The sequence below is a fragment of the Hylobates moloch genome, unplaced genomic scaffold (genome assembly GCF_009828535.3).
Source record: "Hylobates moloch isolate HMO894 unplaced genomic scaffold, HMol_V3 SCAFFOLD_1, whole genome shotgun sequence".
Lineage (NCBI taxonomy): Eukaryota > Metazoa > Chordata > Mammalia > Primates > Hylobatidae > Hylobates > Hylobates moloch.
The window spans coordinates 215,756,174-215,779,220 of NW_026652276.1; the positions used below are offsets into that span (position 1 = coordinate 215,756,174).

General features: G+C 39.8%; 1 protein-coding gene across 5 annotated transcripts in view; it reads left to right on the plus strand.

The window, feature by feature from the left end:
• The window catches only part of CALD1 (caldesmon 1), a 193,905-nt gene that overhangs the window by 1,206 nt on the left and 169,652 nt on the right, over window positions 1-23,047 (plus strand). The gene's annotated exons all lie outside the window — the stretch shown is intronic.

Below are 23,047 nucleotides of genomic sequence, written 5' to 3' on the forward strand. Positions count from 1 at the left end.
CTTGGTATTTATAGATGCCTTCTATTAACAGGACTATGCAGATGGACTTGTAAACTGAAAATCCTTCCAATGTGTTTGCCAAAACCAGACATATACAGCTAGAACTTGAGTGAAGACTAGATGCTATATGGCAAGCAGGGTAAATCTGATGATTTTTTAGTAGTGCTGGCTATTAAAGACTACCAGCTGCAAATGACTGATTCAATTGGATTTTATTCCATGGAATGCAGTGGTTTGGGGTTGAGATTCATTAAATGACCTTTTCTCTTTGTATTTAGAAGTTTGGGAATAATTTTCTTGGGAATGCCTCTTTCTCCTTCTAGAAGTGATATATGAGAACAGAATTCCCTGTGAATTTCCTTCCCTGGAACAGTTCTGAGTAAGTGTGAGAGAAAAGCTGCAGGCGAAAGCTATAGTTTAATTACTGTCTTTCCCTCGAAGAGATCAAGTTCCAAACTATTCTCACAGTGTTTTTAATGTCAATCAAAATATGGAGAGCAATTTTTCTTTTAACTGTTCTCTAAACCATGAAGGGAATGCAGTTTGGAAGGAGATCTATAATCTTGGGATTTGAGGATAAATTCCACTTTGAAACCAACATCTCCGAATCCCGGAAAGTTCAAACTGTGCTATGACCACTCTCTCCGGATCCCCCATCCCCCTCCTCTTGGGCTCCCCACCCCCAACAACCATAAAAACACTTCATGTTTTTCAAAGTAACACTTTCGGTGTTCTGCTGGTATAGGTAGAGATAGAGTGAGAGGATTTGAGTTTATGCTGAATTTTAGGCAGTTCTTTGTGCTACTTCCTTCCTGTTGAATGTTACCTAGAACACATTTCCCTACATAGCGAGGCCAAAGGAGCACAATGAAAGCACAGTAACTTTCATTTCAGAAATATAATTGCAAAATTCCAGAACAAAAAGTCACTAAGAGTTGATCCTAGGACACAAGGAATGTACGTACAATGGATTGATCCATAAGTAAAGTGCAGGGTTCTTTCAAGTATTCGAAGCAAATAGAATGTGTAATTTAAATCATTCCAATCAAAAGATTGCCTTAAGTAAATACACAGTTCTTATATTAAAGTTAGCAGAAGGAGAACCAGGCTGAAACTGCAGCTTAAAGGATTTTAAATGAGATACATGAAAGCATTTCCTGACAGTAAGGCAACTGCCTTATTATTAGAAATTATTAACAATTCTAATTGGCTCCTGTGACTGGCCTGAGAATCTCCTGGTCTTAGGTAGACAGAATAAGTTGGTCCTATGGCCAGCCATGTAAAGTTCCAGAATCTAGCCGAGGTATTCTCTCTTCTGATAAATAAAATGCACCTCAGCAAGCATTTTTGTAGAAACACAGGTAATTGTCTCCATTTGCCATTTTCATGATAGCATGATTACTAGTTAGTCATTCCTTAGCAAGACGCAAAAGTGATTTAGAGATGGGCATGAAAAGAGATTTGCTAGTTCCCCATTTGCCTGTAGTCTATCACATGTCTCAGAAATGTGGTCGGGGGACAGGAAAAATGCTGATAGAGTGGTATGCAAATAGCATGGTAGGACTAAGGAGGAGGTTAGAAAGATGCTGCCAAAGAATTTTCAGACTTCAAAAGGGCATTTTCGGCGTAAGTTCTCTTAGGGCCTGAGAAGATACCATTAGCTCCTTACTGAAAGTCCTTCAACTGTCAGGCTAATCCAAGTTTGCTATTAGAGAGATGCCCGTAAGTCCTCAGTAGATGGGTAACTTAAAGAGATACTTTTGGCACAGGCTTAACTTATGAGAACCACTGCAACATCTCAGTTCTAGTATTGGTTCCTCTACTTAAGTAACCCTGACCTTTTTGAGGAAATCATCAGCTTTTGACTTTATCTGTTGAGTGAAGAATGGACATTGGTAATGCTTCTCCGATGTCCCATAGTGGTTAAGATGTCCAAATGAGATGAAGCTGTTTGCTCCCTCTTCCCTGCAGATTCTATACCCTGAACTGCCTATCATTTGAGTCCTCTGGACATTATGCTCATCGTGGCTGGTATCCTCCACTTTTGACCTAGTATCCCTAATGATCTCTTCCTTTCTTGTATTTGAGGACCCTTGAGTGATATCTTCTCGCTTCTAGTTCTTTCTAGAGCCCTGAGCTGTGTCCAGTGAATACTGGTCTATCCCAATATTGTCTGAATTTTTACTTTGATGATCACAGACTAAGAGGACACAAATATAAGGAAGTGGAATAAGATGGGACATCAGTGGTACAAGGCACCAGGAAATCCAAAGATCCATTTGAGCGTAAGACCAGTGAGAAAGTGCTGACAACAGAAAGGCCTTAGTAAATGAGGCAGCTTCTCTGCCTCCAGCCAAAAGCATGGAATGAATCCCAGCACGTCATGCCTGGGCCTTGTAGGAAGGGCAAGGAAGGCAGGAACACCTGGCTGTGGTTCCTGTTGGTATTGAAACCAGACTGCTCCACGGAGCTCGCCTCTCACCTCTTTGCCTCTGTCTTTAGTGCTCCCAGCTGTAATGGACCCTGGTTGCATCCCTAACTTCCTTACCCCCAGGCCTCAACCTCTAACCTCTTCCCCAGCTCCCCAATCCCTGTACCAGATAGGGAGCTTTCTTGATCCAACATTGACAATTTGCAGGGGCCAGCTCTAAGATGAGGCCCAGAGTACTGCAGAACACTCTAGCACAGATACGTTCTAGCTAGGGAAAGCCACTTACACAGACAGAGGAGATGTCAGAGCATGTTTTGTGGTAAGGACCCACTCTGCTTCTCACCCCAAACTCATAATTGGCAGGCTGCGGGTAAGGCTATGGGAGGGGGGTCGGAGGGAAACTATGACCTAGGCTGTGAGGGAGGGGTGATGAGGTTGTTCCCTGTGTTGTTCTTCCCTGTGTTGTTGCTATGGAAACCTTTGAGAATCTGATAAAAACTGTGAACCCTTAAGGTCCCTTTGTAAACCCACCCTTCATGATTGACAGGTAAGAGACCTTTGAGCTGGGGCATGTAAGATGGGGAGTGGGGTCAGATCTGGATTCCCATAGAAGACAAGGGTGGATGGGATCAGAACATGAGTGGAGGTGTCCATGATCTGGAAGGAAGAAAAGAGGGGGTAAATACACAGATGTATAGGTGGAGATTGCGTCATATGGCCTCCATTTCAAAGAAAAGAAGGTCATTTCTAGAAAAGAAGCAGTTTTCTATGGGGAGCTCGTGGGGGCTAGAGAAATCCAGGAATGGCTGCTATTAAGTGTACATAAAAAGAACACCAAGAAATTAATAAAAGGCTTGCTAAGCAGCAGTAAGGGAATAGTCGAAGGAAAATACATTTTTAAAAAATTTTAGTAAATCGGGCACTCATTTTAGTACATGGCTTTTCTTTGAAAATATATGTATATGTATAAATGATGTATAACTTGAAGATAAATTGCTTTTTGATGGTATACTGAGGCTTCTGGCATTGTTTTGTGAATACTCCATGAAAGCACTTGACTAAAAGGGAATAATCTCACTTGGAGAGAAACATATATAATTAGTTCCTTTGACACCCACATATAACATTCCCCCTTGCTTGTCTCAAGATACATTGCTAGGGAACCAGTCTGACTTCACCTTGTGCTGAAGACCAGCAGGACCAAGGCAAAGTGCCCAAGAGGGCCAAGGACCAGTTGGCATCAAAGATATTAGTTCCACTGGCTTAAACTGATATCCAGTCTAAGCCAGAATGGATATCAGTTACAAAAACGGGCTAAGTTGTGCATGACAGCCAGGTGAGTAAAGAAGAAACAGCAAAAATCAGAAGTCAGGCAGAGCTTAGCGAAGTAGTGTATGGATGAATAAGGTGAAGTCTGGGAGAGCACATGGCCCAGTGTTAGGAAGAAATAGACCTCTATGTTAGCAAACTTTGGTAGCTCAAGTAAACGGCCAGGATTATAAGACACAGATTAACGAACGGATGGAATCACAGGGATATCCAAGAGCAGAAGCCCAAATAGGACCAGGGCCCAAAGAGAGTAGAGTTAGAGTCAAAGTGGGTGAGAGGATCCCAGCCGCCGTCCATGGATGTTTACTCCATCCCTTTCCACTAGTGTGACTCAGCTCAGCGCACATGTCTGCCTCTTTCTGTTGTTCTATCAACTGGAAAATTTCTTCTGTGTTTCCAGGTCCAGTCCTGAGAGAGGAGATCTGATTGGTTCAGTAAAAGACTATTGTCTTTGGCAAATCCTTTAGTAGGAGGTGGACATCACAGGCACAGGCGCGCCTAAGGATGAATTACTCTAATCCAGGCAGTGGTCACCCCTGGGCAAAGAAGAGCTCAATGGGTAATTTTAGTTAGAAGGGAAATTGAGCATGGAAGGCAAATTAGCTGAAATGTCCAACAGCTCTCAATGGGAATCATTTGAATTTTCAGGTGAATAAACTCCTAGAGAGGCAAACACCCAATGAATGATCACACAGTTCTTGATGATCACTGTGACATGACCCAGTGAGCCAGTGTTAAGGGAGATTAATCTAGAAGTTTGCACCACTGGTAACTGAAAGGATAAGAATCATCCATCTCAGAAAGATTTTGGGAAAAAACATTCTGGATATTATTGTTGGCAAGAAAATTCATATGAACCTTCCATGTGATATGGCTCCCTTCAAATGAAAGCAATCTTGAAGATTTAATATGTAATGATTTAACAATTTTAATAAATAAAAACAAGCACAACTCAATGTAAACCACAATACATAATAAGGTGAATGCATAAAAGCTGGTGTACTCTTAATCACTGGAAGTTTCAGATCTAAGCAATATTTGCTATGTAATTTTTAATCCATTGAGCACCCATCATGGTGTTTGTCAAGTGGAGTAAAAAATCCCCTGAGTTCTGCATAGTTCAGATCCTATTTGGGACCTCATGCTCTGTTCTGGGCTCATTTTTCTGAAAGACACGGATACATATGCATTCTAGGGTGAGCATCAAAGGCTGGAGGGAGTCAGGAGGCAAAACATATGCAGAACAGATAAGGGATCTAGAGCTGTTTATCCCAAAGAAAAGAAAATCAGGAGGCCACATAAATATTTTCTAATATTTGGGGTATTTTATATGAACATGGGAGAAGGCATTTGTGTTTCTCAAGGCAGCAGAACAGAATTGAATACATAAATTCATAGAATTTTTAAGCTGGGCAAGACCTTAGGAGCTCATTTAGCCCAAGGAGTACATATAACTTTTCTTATGTATCCCAGCTCCAACCAACTGGCATGTTAAGAAGGATTCTGAGGATGAATCTAAGCTCAGAGAGGAGGGGGAAATGTGGTCACTGATAGTGATATCTGTTGTGGAAGAAAAGGGCCATATCTACTCAAGTACCATGTTTTAGTCTTCATTAATGTGGTCTGTAGGTTTTTAACCTCTGGGTGGTGGATCCCTGGGAGGCCACAAAGTCATTGCAAGAGGTAAACAAATCTGTATATGCAGCAAGTGCTTTTGGCAAGCTACTCTGAGTAAGTAACATATCTTACATCGTATGTGCTACGATTTTTCTAATTCTATACACACATTATAATGATAAAATGCTAATTTATTTAAAAGAGTTATTGAATTCATAGTAGCTTTTAGGTTTGTGTTTTTGTGTTTTATTAATGAGTGGACTTAAAACATATAATTATATATGTGTGGGAAGGTTGGGACAGGAAATTTGGGATCTTAAGTAGAAATTCTTTTTAAAAGAGGAACTGGTGATCTATTTTTTATTCTCCAAAGCCTAGCCACACCAAGTAAAATTATATATGTATTTGTAGGTTTCTTTGATTAATGTCTGCCCTGTCTTATTGGTCTGTCAGATGTATAAGGACAGGAACCTCTATTTTTTTTCATTCATATATACCCAGTGCATGGCACACGGCAGAATCTCAATAAATATTATTTGTTGAATGAAATAACAAACCAAGTGACTTGACCACATTAACTTACCAGTTAATTAGTGGTAAGATAGTTCCAAAACACACAACTCCTAAGTTCCAAGCAGTTAACCTTTTCAATGTACCACATTACTTCCCCTGATAGTAAGAGAGCATATTTTAACAGTTAGCAAATTTAGGTTATACAATGCAGCCCAATCTGCCTATATACCTGTGGATCTTAACCAGTATCTTAATCAGAATCAACTGTAGAGCTTTTTGAAAATACACATCCCTGAGACCTATCCTCTAGAGATTCTGATTCAGTAGGTCTAGAAGGGGGTCCAGGCATCCGTAGTTTGTAAAAGCTCCCTGGTGACTCTGATAAAACATCCTGGCTCAGAAACAGTTCTGTGCACCTACCGTTAAAATAATTGATAGTAGATGTATGTAGTTACTTATTCCTCAGAAGCCTATTTCTTTAGTTTTGAATAATTTCTTTCTAAAAATTATAGTTGCATATGCCAAATAATCCATTTGGCCAGAAGAGCAAAACCTTTAGTTTTGCTTTTTTTTTTTCAGTTTAAGCACAAAGTTATCAACCCTATAAGGTCAAACTTTTCTGATGAGATTTCCAGTGTTTGCTTTTGTAAAGGACTGGACATGTGGCAAGAATAAAATTTCTCATGGTATTTCCCACTTCCTTTTCCAGCCATCATTACTAAGGGAAATTTAGGCTTAGAGGGAGGGGTGAATCTAGGAGAAAAAAAATTTTAAGTATTTCTGTTCTTAGGAGGTTTTGAGCAGATATTTCGCTTCCTAGGAAAAGCTGAAGATGTTTTCCTCTCTTTCCACTTTGTGGTGAGAATGCACAAATCCTGAAGAGGGGAGAAGCTTCCTCCATCTCCACCCTCACCCCTACATCTTCTCTAGGGCCAGAGTCATCACAGCCCCTGGTTTAGATGCTTCCCTAGGTGGCCCTTTCGAAAGTATGTGGACCCTAAGAGACAGGAGACTTTGAGTGTGTGGACGGGGGATAATTTGCTTTTGCAGAAGGACAGAAAATTATCTCTAGGTTCTTCCTTTATTCAGCAGTTAGGAATTACATCCTCTGTATTGCACAGAAGAATCTACCATATTCAGAGCACTGAGTACATGGATTATAGTCACTAAAGATTGGAGAGCCAAAAGTTTCTCTGCAAGAGTGACCTGATCTAGTAAGAATGTTAAAATTGTTACTATATTTGTACCCACGCTCTTTGGTTTAGAGGGCAGGTGCTTCCGTGTGTACATAGAAGCAGAGCTTGTTGGAGGAGAGCAGCTAAAAAGGAATTAGATTAGAATCCACCTCTGTACAGTGACACCATCTGGACTCAGTCTCCTTCATCTCTAACACTGTCCCCACTTTCTCTGCACCCCAAACTCATACTGGCTCCCAAAAGCTCATTGTTAAACTTTCAAGAATTTTGAGAGTCAGTTGTAAAACACAGCCATTATAAAAACTAAATCATATAAACCTACAATTAAACACATTATATGAAAGGCCAAGATAATAAATACTCAACTCTTCCTAATTATTTTGCTATGTTTCACTATTATCTATTCTCTTGAGGTTAGTTACATCTATTGTGGCTATATGGTGGAAATACTGTATAAAATGCTGTGCAACTGAGCTTCTCCCAATTCTTCATTCAGTGATGTCATATTCAGAACTTGAAATTGACCATGATGGAAGTAATTACACCACAGAAATCAGCCCATGCTACAAAGCAGACTCTCCTCCCCTCGCCCAAGAGTTTGTTGCTAAACATTGACTAGCATAGCACTGACCCTAAGGGATGCAGTGGTAAAATTAGCCTCTGCATTGGAGAGCCAATCAGAATACCTCTGTGGTTCAGTTACATGCATATTCATAATGTATGCTTATGATTGCATATTTGTTTGTTTGCTTGCTTATTTATTTCTTATGCTCCTAGAACATAAGCTCTATGATAGTAGGGACTTTGGCTTTTTCAGTGCTGTGATTTGAGCCTAAAAATGTGCTGTGTCCTGCACATAGTATTAATAAATGAGTTAAATGAGTGAAAGAAATAAATGTCAGGTTGGTAGTGGTAGCTCACGGCTGTAGTCTCAGCACTTTGGGTGGCCAAGGCAGGCAGATTGCTTAAGTGCAGGAGTTTGAGACTAGCCTGAGCAAAGTGGTGAAACCCTGCCTCTACAAAAAATACAAAAATTAGCCGGCCATGGTGGTGTGCATCTGTAGTCCCAGCTACTTGGGAGGTCGAAGCTGCAGTGAGCTAAGATTGTACCACTGCACTCCACCCTGGGTGACACAGTGAGACCCTGTCTCAGAAAAAAAAAAGTAAAAAAATAAAAGTCTACAATTTCTTCTTTAAAAATACCTGAAGCCAATGTTCACGTTGGAGTTCATTGATTCCTCATGAATTGTATCATTGCTCAGTGCTTAGAACAGTGCCTGGCACATGCTAAGTAGTGTGTAGATTTTTATTAGGTAAAAATAAAATAAGTTATCTTCATAACAGCTAATTTTACAGATGAAGAAACTGAGTTATGATTAGATTAAGTAATGCAGCTAAGGTCCCACAGCTAGTACGTAGCTGCGTCAGGATCTAAACCCGGGATAATCTGGAGGCATTGCCCACCTTCTTCACCACTGTGCTATGCTGCCTCTTGCTAGTTACTCCACGTGACTGAGACTCCTCTTTTGTATGTGGCTCTAGAAAGAATTGAGATCTATTTGAGAACAAATTTTGGAGTCAGGAGAACTTGAGTTTGAATCTCACATTTACCACTTTCTTCATTTACAAAATGGTGATTTCTTCTCCGCTTTGTAGTTGTCAGAACAACTAGAAGTAATATCTTGAAACTGCTTTGCATGTATGTGATAGACACTAAATTACAAATGGTCAGCTATTGGCTGTGATTTCCTGTGGAGGCTATCTGTAAGCGTGGGGCTTAGCCACACACTGTCCCCTGTTGCCTCCTCTAGGCCATCCTGTAGACAGATTAAAAAGGGCTCACTGCTTCTATATTTGGGGTCTCCAGGAGGTAAGACTAGGACCAACAGATACAAGTTCTAGGAAGTCCTATTTCAGATCAGCTTACACACTTTCTAAATAGATATTTCTGTCTCTGAAGCATGAACCCTGCTGCTCTACAGAAGCAGACAACTTCCACTGTCCTCTTCAACCAGAAGGTTTACCTGCTTGCCCTTATCAACAAATCTATGCTGCCTTTAACATTTTAAATCATTTTATCTAGTATAGCTAAAGAGTTGTATTATTCCTGAGATTGGGTTGTTTTGTAGGTTTTCAGTGTTTTAGACCTGGAATTAGAGGGAGTAAGAAAAGAGGGAGGGAGGGGAAAAAAGAAAAAGAAATGAGAGAGAGAGAGAAAGGAGAGGAGAGAGAGGGAGGAAAGGAAAAGGGGGAAGAGGAGGGAGGGGAGAAGGAAATTGGAATTTATCTGGAGAAAAAGTACTGAACTTGGGAGAGAGACTGAATAGCAATCGATTGATAGTTATCTGAAGTCCTCACAGGTTAAGGATGGTTGAGAAGATAAGCTAGCTCATTCAGCTCTCTTGCTGGCGTACTAGCTCTGTGACAGGCACTGTTCTGGTTGAGGACTGCTCTCTCAGAGCAGTAAAGTAAATCAAATAACTTGCCCAAAGTCACACTGCTGGAAAATGCCAGAGCTGTTCAAAGCTCCTCCCTAACTCCAACCCTCTCCATTTCTCTACAGCTATCTGCTCTGTGTCTTTCCCCAAGAAAGCGATGGAAACCAGAGCAGGAGGTTTCCGTAACTAGTCATTATAATTTGTCAGGGAGCCATACTGCAGTTCAACTAGACAAGCACATTGTCATTCCCTGCCATATAAGGAAACAGAGCTAAACACCATTCCTTTCACTATTGACTGGAGAGATTGCTCAAGTTAGAGTTAGACAAGATGAGGATCTAGACCTACAGCAGTTAAATTAAATTAAAAAAAAAAAAAAAGAAAGCCAGAGAAGTAGTTTTGTGCTTTCTTTTCCTGGTACCAGAGATAGTTTAACAAGCAGTTTCCATCCTTCTCCCTGACTCAACGGGAGATTTTCTCTGACATTAGGCACTAAAGGATTCAACTACTCGTACAAATACTTCAAGCTGTTTTGGTGTTTGATTATGTCAAATTTTAAGAAAAGGCAGAGGATCAGTTGAGGTATTCAAGAGGCCAACATATCCAAAAGGTATTCAAAAGGCCAAGACAGAGCTGCTTCTGTGTGGGTCAGGTAGAAAGTCAAGGACTGTATTTCTCTGTCAGATGATTTACAAAAGAAGTTAGTGTCCACTCACCTTCCCAGCCACTCTCAGAAATACTACTTACTCAGAAGACTTTACATTTAAGTTTGACCTTCTTGTCCAAAGCTGAGAATATTCACGGGATCACTCTTTGCCTTAAGACTCAGACACAATGAGCACTTTATTTGTTTGTTTGTTTGTTTTTTGAGATGAAGTCTCATTCTGTCACCCAAGCTGTAGTGCAATGGCATGATCTCGGCTCACTGCAACCTCTGCCTCCCAGGTTCAAGCGATTCTCCCACCTCAGCCTCCTGAGTAGATGAGATTACAGGCACGCGCCACCACACCCGGTTAATTTTTTGTATTTTTAGTAGAGACGGGGTTTCACTATGTTGGCCAGGCTGGTCTCGAACTCCTGACCTCAAGTGATCTGCCCACTTTGGCCTCTCAAAGTGCTGGGATTACAGGGACCATGCCCGGCCACAATGGGCACTTTAAAATGCAGGCTCAGTAACCAACTTTATGAAGGGAGAAACAGAGGCATGAACAGTTGAAACTATTTCCTCAAAGACAGCCAGTTCCATCTTGCCATACAGAGTGCCCACACTTTCAGGTAATCCAAAGAGGCATCACTTAGTGTCCCCAGGGAAATGAAAAACAAAAAACAAAAAACAAAAAAACCTGTAAATAGTCTGGTCATCTTCTCTTAACTATCGTCTTTGACCAGATTGCATCTGGAGTACTAGTTTATTAGGCATACCCGAGACTGGGTAATTTATAAAGAAAGAGGTTTAATGGACTCACAGTTCCACATGATTGGAGAGGCCTCACAATCATGGCGGAAGGCGAATGAGGAGCAAAGTCACAAATTACATGGTGGCAGGCAAGAGAGCTTGTGCAGGGGAACTCCCATTTATAAAACCATCAGATTTCCTGAGACTTATTCACTACCACAAGAATAGTATGGGGGCAACTGCCGCCGTGATTCAGTTATCTCCACCTGGCCCTGCCCTTGACACATGTGATTATTACAATTTAAGGTGAGATTTGGGTGGCAACACAGCCAAACCATATCCGACGCCATAACAAAATGCACAAACAAATTTATGTCTGGATGGAGGTTAGAAGTCCAAGATCAAGATGTCAGCAGGATTGGTTCCTTCAAGGGCTGTGAGAGAAGTCTCTGTTCCAGGCCTCTCTCTTTCACTTGTAGATGGTTATCTTTGTGTTCACAAGGCATTCTTTCTGAACGTGTATCTGCATCCAAATTTCTTCTTCTTTTTTTTTTTTTTTGAGATGGAGTTTCACTCTTGTTGCCCAGGCTGGAGAGCAGTAGCACCATCTCAACTCACTGCAACCTCCATCTCCCAGGTTCAAGCAATTCTCCTGCCTCAGCCTCCCGAGTAGCTGGGACCACAGGCGCCCGCCACCATGCCAGGCTAATTTTTTTTGTATTTTTAGTAGAGACAAGGTTTTGCCATGCTGGGCAGGCTGGTCTCGAACTCCTGCTGTCAGGTGATCCGCCTGCTTCGGCCTCCCAAAGTTCTGGGATTACAGGCGTGAGCCACCAAGCCTGGTCTCCTCTTCTTCTAAAGACACCAGTTGTATTGGATTAGGGGCCACCTTCATGACCTCATTTTAACTTGATTACCTCTGTAAAGACCCTGTCTCCACATAAGGTCACATTGTGAGGTCTTAGGGGTTAGTACTGCTTCAACATATGAATACCTGGGGGAGACACAATTCAACCCATAGTATGTCCCAACTCACAATGGTGGTAGAAATCCATATGGCACATTTTCTGAAGCTCAAGTGCCAAAGACCCTACTGCCGCTGGTATTCTATCTTTCCACTGGGTCTAAGGGAATGCTTTGCTAGAAATCCCTTGGCCTTTTGAATTTGCCTTTGACATTTACTTTCTGCCTTTCTCAATATGAAATTCTGATCCCGTTAAAAGTCAAAAGAGGTTTTCGAAATGACGCACTGAAGTACAGCTTCACATACTGTGGCCTATCTGTGGACAGCTATGAAACCACGGCGGCAGACCATCTGGTATGAGGCCTTTAGGGGCCAAGGAGGGGGCTCAGTGGGAAGGCTTGGCCAGGGCAGCCTGCAAGCCAGGGAGGCAGGCGCTGAGAGGGGAGCAGCTTCAGGGAAGCTGGCTGGGCCAGGAAGGCAGCCACAGAGGGACCTTGTGCATGCCTGTGCAGGGCCCAAAGAGGGTGGCCCTTTTCTGTCATTTTTATATATGCTGATCACAACCACAAATCCCCAGACACAAGGAAAAATATTTGAAGCCTACACATATTTGTGCTCTGAATCATTTGTCTCGTCTTTGTTTTCCTCTCTCTCCTCTTTATCCATCCTTAAATTTTTATACTTTTTCTCTCAACAGCCCTCCTCACTTTATCTGTCTTTGCTCTAGTTGGTTGCAAGTGCCCATACATTGTGTCTTGTCTCCATTTTCCATGTACTATTTTTAAGGTATTTTATTTTAGCCATTATCTCTCTTTGTCCCTTTCCTAAAGCTCTTCTTGGTGCCCATTTCCCAGCTTTGGTCCTGCTCATGGCTTCTCTGTCTTAGGCCAGGGGTAGTCTATAGACAGGATGACTATACCATTTATCATCAAACTGGGACACTTTGAAGAGGGAAAAGAAGGAGCTGTTAATAATTTCCCTAAAATGCAGTCCTGAAGTGGGACTGTCCCAGGCACACTGGAGTGGATGCTTATTCTATCCATGGTGTGGTTTTCTGCTTTCCACAAATCTCTCTTCACCTATAAACTACTCCCTCCATTTATGTACCTTTAAAAAAAAAAAACCTTTTATGTTCTGATCCTTCTTTTTTATTTCAAACCCAACAACCTTTATGTGTTCTTGTATTTCTATCTTCTGTTATCTCCTCCTCATTCCCTCACTTTCCTCTACTCTGCTATCTTGTCTCACCACTTCAATTCTTCTTCTCCCTTGATTTCCTTCTTTTGGGTACAGACTGGACTGCAGCTCACAGAGGCCATGCCTGTCTGCCATGATACATGCAGGACATAGTCCTTGCATTTCTGAAACAAATTAAGGCACAGCTGAGCACATACACACACACTTCAAAATAAGCCACCAAATGTTATAAGCTGCTTTGGGTCTCAGGGGAGCCCTGAGTGGACTGTTCACCCCTTCAGCACCTCTGCCCAGAGACTAGAACAATCCCTACACCACGCAAGCAGCCATGCCTGTTACTGTTATGGAGACATGTTCTGTGTATGTGTCTAGGCTCTCACGGGATGCATTTCCTACACGTGTACCTATGTACGCTAGAATTGAAAAATGATGAAAGTATATGACCCGAAAGACAAAAAGAAAGTGACAGGTGAGCTAACTGTGCATTGCCTTTGTTATGACTTCAGTAATCTGGATCATCTTATCCTCTAAAGAAATGTACACCAAAGGCCTAGCAATGGCTGCCATAGGTTTTTTGTTGCTGTTGTCAATTGAGACAGAGTCTCACTCTGTTACCCAGGCTGGAGTGCAGTGGCACAATCTCAGCTCACTACAACATCCACCTCTCGGGTTCAAGCGATTCTCCTGCCTCAGCCTCCCGAGTAGCTGGGATTACAGGTGTGTGCCACCACGCCCAGCTAATTTTTGTATTTTTAGTAGAAATGGGGTTTCACCATGTTGGCCAGGCTGGTCTTGAACTCCTGACCTCAAGTGATCTGCCCTCCTCAGCCTCCCAAAGTGCTAGGATTACACTGTGCCCGGCCTGCTATAGGTCTAACATAAGTAACAATAAACTTTAAGGCAACAAGATAGAATAAATATTTATTTCAGTTCTTTTTAAATGTTCTCATGACACAGTCATCTGCAACTTATGGTTTATTCTGAAAAATCACTTCAATTTTCCAGATATTCCTTAGACTTAAGGTTGTGCAAGGAAGGCCTGAAACTCCTTCCCAACTTGAAAATGAGAAAGGAAGAGTATTTTCCTCTTGTAAGTCATTGGAAGCCAGTCCACAGATACCTGAAGTACTTGACAGAATGGTACTGTGTCAGCTGTCAGGAGCTGTTCTTGTCTTATTTATTTATTTATTCACTTATTTGGGAATTTTGACCATAATTTTCTTTCTCTCTTTTTTTTTTAAATACTCTAAAAATTAAAGAATGAGGAAAGAAGACAATTGGCTGTGTCACCACCCAAATCTTATCTTGGATTGGAGCTCCCATAATTCCCACATGTGTTGGGAGGGACCCAGTGGGAGGTAATTGAATCATGGGAGTGGATCTCTCCCATGCTGTCCTCATGGTAGTGAATAAGTCTCACGAGATCTGATGGTTTTATACAGGGGAGTTCCCCTGCACATGTTCTCTTGCCTGCCGCCATGTAAGACATGACTTTGTTCCTAATTTGCCTTCCGCCATGATTGTGACACTTCCCCAGGAACTGTGAGTCAATTAAACCTGTTTCCTTTATAAATGACCCAGTCTTGGATATGTCATTATTACCAGAGTGAGAACAGACTAATACAACAGTGAAATAGATATTTTATGAACGGAAATACAGGTTTTGTTCAAGTTCTCTCCTTCCTTCCTCTCTCTTTCCCTTCCTTCCCCCTCCTCCTTTCCTTTCTTTCTCTTTCTCCTCATTCTTCACATTCTTCCAGTTTTTGTTTCTTCTCGCACTGAGATTGATATGGCTGGAAATGTGCTATGATGATTGGGCAGCCTTGTGCTTTATCCATGGTGGCCTATAGAGCTCTTGCTTATATATATCTTTTTTTTTGAGACAGGGTCTCGCTCTGTCGCCCAGGCTGGAGTGCAGTGGCTCAATCTCGGCTCACTGCAAGCTCCACCTGCTGGGTTCACACCATTCTCCTGCCTCAGCCTCTCCGAGTAGCTGGGACTACAGGCGCCCGCCACCACGCCCGGCTAATTTTTTGTATTTTTAGTGGAGACGGGGTTTCACTGTGGTCTCGATCTCCTGACCTCATGATCCGCCCGCCTCGGCCTCCCAAAGTGCTGGGATTACAAGCGTGAGCCACCGCGCCCGGCCGCTTATATATATCTTTATGAAGATTGATGGTAACAAAAAGTACTCCACCCACACTCTGCTGGGTAGATGCGATGGTGGAATGGAAATATCTATCCAGAGAGCTCCCTGCTACCCTAAGACTTGATAGAGTCATTCCCAGCCAACCTGGAGCCACTGACCCACCTGTGTCTGAGTAACTAGGAAACAAGGAGTATAGGAGTTTGAAAGTTATTTTTGTTTTTTATTTTTTAAACTTTCATGCTTTTCCATATTTCTGCTCTTAGATATTCTGTTAAAATAAAACAATTGCTCTTTCCATGGGAGTAGTTTCTAGCTTGCTAATTCTTTTTTGAGAGAGTGTTTGCATGAGGTTTTAACGTTTTCTAAGTCTTGGCTCTTATAGTTTGTAGGAGCGCTAGACTGCAGATAGCGGTCTAATGGAAAAGTAGCCCTGGCTCCTGTCTCACGTCCACAGCTGATAATCTGTGTGACTTTGAATGGCCTCCTTGTGTCTCGGGCTTCTTAATTATAAACTGCCAATAGCCTTTTCCCTTCTCTGTGATGCCAAGGTGGGGAGCAAAGTGATCTTTAATACAAAAGGACGTTAGTCAGTAAAGTGTCTTAAAACACAGACATGGATTTCCTTTCTTCTTCCTTTGAAATATGAAGACTTTTGCTGGTTGGTTTTTGGGGGAAGATAGAAATCATATATTCATAAAGGAAACACCCCATATTCAAAGTTCAGAATTTGGAGTTTCCAATAATCATCTCATGCACGAGAGCTGACTCCCTCTGCTGGGGCTGCCCCACCACCAGTTCCAGGCTTTCCTTCTTTTATTTTTATTTATTTATTTTTTTAAGAGATAGGTAGAGTCTTACTCTGTCGCCCAGGCTGGAGTGCAGTGGTGCAATCATAGCTCACTGCAACCTTGAACTCCTGGGCTCAAGCAACCATCCTGCCCCAGCCTCCTGAATAGCTAAAACCACAGACACAGCACCATCACGCCGGGCTAATTTTGTATTTTTTTGTAGAGAAGGGGTCTCCTTGTGTTGCCCAGGTTGGTCTTGAACTCCTGGTCCCAAGTGATCCTCTGCCTCAGTTTCCCACAGTGCTGGGATTACAGGCATGAGCCACCACACTGGCCCCATCCTCATTTTAAAAGCAATATTGAGAATCATCTTGTTTGGAGGAACTCTTGAAACCCTACAGTGCTGAAAAGGGAGGATTGAGACAGATTGCCGTTCAACTGAAGCTTTTCCTCTAATGTAGTAAGAATTTTTTTTTCTTTTTTTCTTTTGTTTGAGACAAAGCCTTGCTCTGTCGCCCAGGCTTGAATGCAGCGGCGCAATCACAGCTCATGGTAGCCTCAACCTCCCAAGTAGCTGCGGCTACCACACTTGGCTAGTTTAAAAACTTTATTTTTTGTAGAGACGAGGTTTCATTATGTTACTCAAACTGGTTTCGAACTCTAGGACTCAAGTAATCCTCCCACCTTGGCCTCCCACTGTGCTGAGATTACAGGCCTGAGCCACTGCACCCGACCCAGAAAACTTTTTTAAAAGCTTTATCTGAAACCAAAGCACATAGTGCACAATGGCAGACTCTTAGACTCTTGTTGCCCTCAGATTTTCTAAAATTGTCTTTTATCAGCATTTAAGTTTCTAACACATGAGATCTCATATGTGAAAGTGCCTGTGCTTTGTAATATCTGTGATTTTACTATCTATAGCAGAATATATTAAAGTGTAAAAGTGCTCCAGGAACCTAAGAAGAGTAGAAGAAAAGCATGTTTGACCCCAGCAACTGTGCCTGCAGCCAGGCTTGAACGAGCAATCATGTGGGTGGGTTAAATTGTTTATTTTTTATTTTTGAGACGGAGTCTTGCTCTGTGGCCAGGCTGGAGTGCAGTGTCGCAATCTGGGCTCACTGCAACCTCCACCTCCTGGGTTCAAGCAATTTTCCTGCCTCAGCCTCCCGAGTAGCTGGGACTATAGGCACGCACCACCACACCGGCTAATTTTTGTATTTTTAGTAGAGACGGAGTTTCACCATGTTGGCCAGGATGGTCTCGATCTCCTGACCTCAGGTGATCCACCTGCCTCGGCTTCCCAAAGTGTTGGGATTACAGGCGTGAGCCATCGTGGCCGGCCAAATTGTTTATTTTTATTGTTCTTTAAATAAAAGTTTATTTTAGAATACTTTTAAATTTACAGAAAAGTAGTAAGAATATAACAGAGTTCTCATATGCCCCACACCCAGTTTCCCCTATTGTTAACATTAAGGCACATTTGTCACAAATAATAAAACAATATTGATGCATTATTATTAATGAAAGTCCAGCCTTTATTTGGATTGTTTTAGGTTTCTTTAAGCCTCTTAAAATAGAAAAATGTTTCATATGGGGAAAATGTAATGTTCACATTGTAGCTATATGGTTGGAACTCTAATACATGAGTGAAAATGGTTTAAGCTAACTCTTTTCTTGAACATATGCTTACTGGACTGACAATCTCTTGAGGACTTTCCACCTGTAATACCTTAGGCCTCTTCTGGTCTCTGGTTTGTTTCCCTTGAGACCATTAGCAGATTGCTCAGCCTGACCCACCCTGGTGCCAGATGTTGGAACCCTCTTGCTGCTGCCAATCTGACTAGTCATTCCAAACAGATGGTAATATCCAGCATCACACCCCCTCCCACAATTTCACAGTTTTAGGCAGAAGCCTTAGAGTGAAAACGTTTACCTGGCTGTTGAATTGCTGAAACTCTGTTCTTAAAGTTGCTTCATACCACAGTGACTTGTGAGAGCTTTGACATTAATAGAAGGTCCAAAAGAAGACCTAGCCATGTTCCCCCAAATCTTGAGATCTAAAGACTTTAGCCAGTTTAAAAACACTACAGTTTATGGAAAATACCTGTTAGTAACAAATAGAGAAATTATAAAGGAGATTGCTTTCTAGAAATCACCCCAATGACAGTATTCCACATCCTGAGCTTCCAAGCTTTCTTTGAAATACGAGTTACCAGCAGACACTAGTGGAAAGAATCTTTTTAATTCAATTTCTGCCTTTGAGCAACTTGTTGACTGACATCTGGAGGCATCTCAGTCTTCTGGGGTGGCACCTTACGGTGGAAAGGCTGGATTAAATGTGGTCTCTCCTAGTTTTAAATCTGCTTGGATTGGGGCTTTATAACATTCCCTCAGAAGTCTTGTTGGTGTCCTTTCTATCAAATTTCTTTTTCTGTTTCACTTTCATTAACAAATTGCTTCACAGGGGACAAAATGCTAGATGTAGTTCAAATACTAGTTACAAATTCGCTGCCTTCAAGATAACTAGTTATTTGATTGATCACAGTTCATTTGTTTTTAAAGTTGATTTTGTGGAGAGTTATAATCAAGCACGTGCAACTGAATCAATAAAGTCGAAAATATATCACAATGAGGAAATGTAGGAATCTTCTCTGGTATCTTCATATCAAAAAATTAATTGAGAGGCATCCTTAATAATGAGTGAAACTAATATCCTTGACTCAGAGAACTTCCTTAAAGCCGCAAAATAACAACAATATCCACACTTTGAATTGGTTATCTAAGTATAAATAAAGTTGGTAAGAGACACCTTTCATGAAAGGAATGGTTGAACTAACTCTCAAATAGGACGACATCAAAGTCAAGGAAGAAAGTAAGAGCTCAAGGCTTGGGGTGGAAATGGTTACTAGGTTTAGCCATCTGCTTTGGATTTTCCTGTTCCACATGTAGCTATATAGTTTACATGAAAGTATCTCTCCAGAGGATCAGAAAGAACAGATTTATGGAACCAGATGTGAGTTAGCATTTCTACAGGTGTGGCTCTGCAGCTGAAAGAACATGTTGTACCAGGGATGAAGTTTCTTATTATGTAATCAATATAAATTACCGCTAGACTTTTACAGAGGTTGATAAAGCAAACATGTGTCATTCGGATTGGCCTTCTGGTATATAAAGAGACCCTGCTTCACAACGTGAAAAAATGTACCATTTGACATTCATAAAAGACTTGGTAGAAAATACCGTGACAATAATCAGGCAAGGTTGTTCCCCCTTGCACACAGAGGGGTTAGCTGGTGACTAGATGGGAATTGTGTTCATATGTTTTTCTTCATCAAGGAAAACAAGGAACATTTCATAAATATTTTTAAAGTCTCTCAGAATCTGATAAGAAAGGGCCAAGAGGATAAAAATTAGAGGACTGGGGAAAAATAACAGAATGCGAGAGAAAAGATGAAAAAAGGTAGAATTAGTAAACCTACAGAGGAATATATCCTTAGGTGGTATAGAAAATCAGAGTTATAAAAAAAATTGGTAAATTGCAGATCATTTAAACATTTGCACACAAAAAGAGAATTTTAAAATTCTAGACAATAAAAGTAAAAATGTTGCTGATAAATTAGTGCCAAAGTATTTAATACAAATGTTTTGATTTTTTAAAGCTGAGTGTTTTATGCTAGATTTTACAATGAAACAAAAATGAAGACTTCTATTTTTGGGCTTCTAATTTGCTTAAACTTTTTCAATTTAGTTTAAATGTATTGCTCAAATCTCTGATATTCTTACTAATTAAAATTTTTTTCTTAATCAATTCATTTCCAAGACAGCTGTGTCAATCTCCCATAATGATTGTGGATCTATGACAGTCTCCTTATAAAATTTCTCGTTATAAAATTTGCCATAATTACTGTTCATGTTTCTAACTATGTTGCTTGATACATATGTTTATGATTTTTACATCTTAAAGCATATTTTGTCTGCTATTAATATTGCTACAACATGTTTCTTTTGTTATTTACTTATTACATAAAGTTAAAACCTTTTATTTTTAATATTTCTGTCTAATTATCTTAAAGTGGGTCTCATTAATAGCATATAGATAAATTTCAAAATCTAGTCAGAGAGATTTCTATCATTTAATATATGAGATAAATCCATGATGTTTGTTATTATGGATTATGTACAGGATGTCTGAAAATCTGAAAACAGGACAAACTTAATTTTAAACAATATATTAGTCACATTTTAAAAATATTTGCTTAATATGTTTTCTTCAAGCTTCAGACATTTCAAGTAAAGTATCTTTAAAGCAATGTCCAATTTTTTAACCCTAGAAAGTATAATAAATACACTATTTTCTGAATTTCCAGAATTTTTAGACCCTATGTAATGTATTTATTGTACAAAACATATGAGCATATTATTTGAAATGTATCTAACATACAGTATAACTGCTTACCATATATTTTCTGATTTTTTTGGACTCAAGGTAATTTAGTCTTATTTTTAACATCATATTTTGTATTTCTTCTTTCCCATGTGTATTCTTCACTTCTTTATTTTCTCCCTTCCTAGTGTTTTATTATGTTTATTGATTCCCTTTTAGTCTTTACTGTTTTGGTTATATACATCCCTATTCTAGAGAATATTTCTATTAATATTTAATATGCATATATTACAAAGTATAAACTTTATTTTCCCTCCAAACTATCTGTGTTCATCCTATAAGCTATTATTGTTTAATAATCTGTTTCATTTTTAAACCTTGAAAATTTCATTTTTTTTTAAAACAGCCAATTGTTACAATAATCTACCAATATATTTTGTTGATTTCTTTGCTCACCCTTGCTTCTAGCATCTCACTCTCCATTTCTGGGTTCAAATTCCTATTTGCTGAACTTACTCTTTAGTAGTTCCTTTAGAGAGTGACTTTGGATTGTAAGCTCTTAGACTTTGTAAAAATACACTTTTTGCTTTTACTTTTAATTTAGACCTCACTCTTGGATATTCGTTTAGCTGAGTATAGAATATTTTTGCTTGGTACATTGAAGAAACCACATTTTCTTCTCTCTCTCTCTTTTTTTTTTTTTTTTTGAGACAGGGTCTCACTCTGTCACCCAGGCTCCAGTGCAGTAGCACAGTCACGGCTCACTGCAGCCTTGACCTCTGGGGTCAGGGGATTCTCCCACCTTAGCCTCCCGTGTAGCTGGGACTACAGGCACTCACCACTATGCCTGCTAAATTTGTGTATTTTTTTAAAAGATGATATTTTGCCATGATGGCCAGGCTGTTCTCAAACTCCTGGGTTTAAGCCATCATCCCATCTCAGCCTCCCAAAGTGCTGGACTTACAGGTATGAGCCACCACACCCAGTCAAGATATTATTACATTTTCTTCTCACATCTATTTAGGAGAAGTTGGCTGTCAGTCTTGCTGTCCTGTCTTCTGCCAACATAATTCATATTTTCTCTCTGGTCATTTTTGTAACTGAAGTAAAAAAGCAAAATTTCCACACAGAGAAATATTCAGATTTTAAGTGTAATATATATGTGTGTGTGTGTGTAGTATATATACATATGTATGTCTATATATAAGGTATATGTTTGCCATATATATATCAACATATATGTGTGTGCGTGTGTATGTCATAGATATGTATCTGTCTATATATGTCAATTTCCATTACCACATTGCCTACCTTAGACATCTACTGTTCTGATTTCTATCACCATAGATCACATGTGTCTATTCTTGGAATTCATATAAATGGAATCAAATAGCATATATTTTTTGTCTGGTCTGTTTTGTGCAACATAATATTTTTATGATTCATCCATGTTGTTGCATGTATAAGTAGTTCATTTTTTAAACTTAATGAATAATATTTCATAGAATTAATATACATAACTTGTTTTCCATTGTCCTGTTAATGGTCATTTGAATTGTTCCCAGTTTGGGATATTATGAATAAAGATACAAGAGATGCTTCTTAACTTATGATGGGGTTATATCCTGATAAAGCTATTGTAGGTTGAAAATATTTTAAGTTGAAAATGCATTTAATACATCTAACCTACTGAAACATCCTAGCTTATCCTAGCTTACCTTAAATGTGCTCAGAGCACAGTTGGGCTAAATTATCTAACACAAAGCCTATTTTATAATAAAATGTTGAATCTTATGTACTGCATATCACTAGCCAGAGAAAAGATCAAAATCTGAAATTTGAAGTACACTGAAATTGCAACAGTTCCATACTGTTGTAAAGTCAAATCATCGTAAGTCAAGGACCATCTGTGTAAGTTTCAAGTGCCTTTTTCCGTGTTTGTGTGTGTAAACACAAGTTTTTATTTCTTTTGGCTAAAACTGAGAAGTGGAATTGCTGAGTCTAATGTACATGTTTGTCTTTACAAGAAATTGCCAAACTGTTCACTGCGGTGATGCTGTTTTTAACACTTACAAGCAATAAATTAGCATTCCAGTGGCTCCCTATCTTTAACAACATTTGGAGTAGTCAGTCTTTCTAATTTAAACAATTCTAGTAGTTGTTTGGTGGTATCTCATTGTGGTCTTATTTTGCATTTGTCTAATGACAAATGATATTCAGCATATTTTTTGCTCTTATTGAACATATGTATATCTTCTATGAAGGATTTATTCAAGTTTCTTGCCCAATCTTTAAATTAAAACTGTTTATTATTATTTTGTAGGAGCTCATTATACTTTCTGGATACAAGTCAGATATATGTATTATATTAATACATATTTTCTCCCAGTCAGTGGCTCACCTTTTCATTTCCTTGATGCTGTATTTTGATAAATGAAAGTTTTATATTTTAATGAAATCCAATTTATCATTCTTAAAATTTTATGGCTAGTTCTTTTTCTTTTCTCTTTAAGAAATATTTGCATACTCTAGGTTGCAAGGATCTTCTATTTAAAAGTGCTTTTAGTTTTTATTTTTATGTGTAGATCTGTGGTCCATGTAGAATGAGTATTTGTGTATGGTGTCAGATAGCAGTTGAGTTTCAT